A 1,742-nucleotide genomic window follows, 5' to 3' on the forward strand; every position below is an offset into this window, starting at 1 on the left:
TATTATTTGTTGAAACTGTACTTTTGATTTGATTTGAAACTGTCTCATTGCTATATGTTTATCAATAAAACTTTGAAAAGAAAAAAAAAAAGAAAATCTTACCCTGATGAAGTCATTCATGTTCAAAACACTATTTCTACAAAATTTGTATTTTTCTCTTGGTTTCATCAGAGCTTTGAGAATCCCCCATTTTTCAATTTTTAAAATTATAGTAAATATTACTAGCAGTATACAAATCTTCTTGTAAGTAAAATCTTATTTTCAGAGAAGTTCTTTCTCATTATGAAGCTCTAGACAGATCACGGGGCACAATTAATCTGAGTGGTGGTACAGCGGGGAGAAGAAACACGGAAACCACACCCAGGATTTGGAGGCAGATTTATTTGCATCAGTGGGCGCAGATCGGGATCACTTTCAGTGTATCAGGCCCTGATCCCTGGTGGCCCAGGGCTTTTGTATGATGCACAAGCAGGAGGTAGGAAGGCGAGACAGAGCAGCCTGGCAGTTCTTGTAATGAGCTAGCAGGGTGCGACCATCAGTTACAAAGGTAGATTAATGATCACTAGTTTATGAGGCTTGGTACAATGCTACAATCAGGCCTGCTTGTTCGGTTATACTCTCGTGTTTACAGGGGTCAAGAAAGTAATTGCAAAGCCACAGAGCAGCTACAGAGTGAGAGAGTTTCAAAAGAACAAAGTGTTAAGAGGGGTGATTTCTCTTGTACAGTGTTTCCTTTTCAGTGTGGCTGAAGGCTTACAGAATCTCGATACTACAACACTCCTGAAAGCCTAACCTCGGGGCAGATTGCGTTTTGTGAGAAATCTCTTTCTTAATGTTAACTTGTATGAAATCTTCCAGCTTGCATTTATGCATCATTAAATGTGCATGAAACATAAAAAAAAAAAAAAGGGAGACCCCAGGAGATGTTTACCCTTGGTGATTTAAGGTCCACTTTATGAGCTCCGTCCTGCTGTCAGAGAAACATCCATTTCCAAGGAACTCTTCTGCCCTGTTTGCTTCATGATATGGGGCTATAAATTTCCATGACTGGGAGGATTCCCTGACATTGTTATCTGCTGTGAAAGTCTGGTTCTCGCACCTAAGCGATGGATTTTCATGTCCACCCTGCCCTCCCCTCCTACTCCCACTGTCCACATGTCACACCCGCCCTCTGGATGTATAAATCTTTTTCCGTGGTTCTGCAAACTGTTAAAGGGACGATGCTGTCCTTGGGGCTGAGGGCACGTGACCTCCCTGTACCTAAGTGTGGCTGTGGTTTCTGTTGTGGTCGGCAGAAAGAGATGTTGAGCTAGAAGACAAGATGTCCTGTTGTGATTTGGGGTCTTGCTATGACATTTCATGGGTAAACAATCAATATATATCACCAAATAATCAGAAAGCCAAAGGTAAAAAGGGCTGTTTTGCTAGAGTTCTGCTATCTTTTTTCAGGGCCACCTCTGAGTAAAACCATCTTAATGAATGTTTTTGTATTGGGTGAGTCCTTAGGGACTCTGTCCGTCCTGCTGTAAGCTGTTGCATTCACAGTCTAGCCCGTCTTCCACTTCCCGTGTTCTCCTGGCCATGCACATTACAATGCCCTTATAGACTCCAGGGTTGGCAGCTTAGGGGTTCATCTTCTGGGGCAGTGGTTGGTAGGGCCAACCACTGGTTGTGGCCGCAGCTTCTGTGGTCACGTCCATTTGCCTGGACACTTTCACTTCTGTCACCCTTGCATTTTGGAG

The 1,742-nt window shown here is 43.1% G+C and overlaps 1 protein-coding gene across 1 annotated transcript in view; it reads left to right on the forward strand.

Moving 5' to 3' along the window:
• Atp8b4 (ATPase phospholipid transporting 8B4 (putative)) overlaps window positions 1–1,742 on the forward strand; it is a 255,715-nt gene that overhangs the window by 211,953 nt on the left and 42,020 nt on the right. The gene's annotated exons all lie outside the window — the stretch shown is intronic.

Source organism: Octodon degus, unplaced genomic scaffold, assembly GCF_000260255.1.
Source record: "Octodon degus isolate 3935 unplaced genomic scaffold, OctDeg1.0 scaffold00105, whole genome shotgun sequence".
NCBI classification, from domain to species: Eukaryota; Metazoa; Chordata; class Mammalia; order Rodentia; family Octodontidae; genus Octodon; species Octodon degus.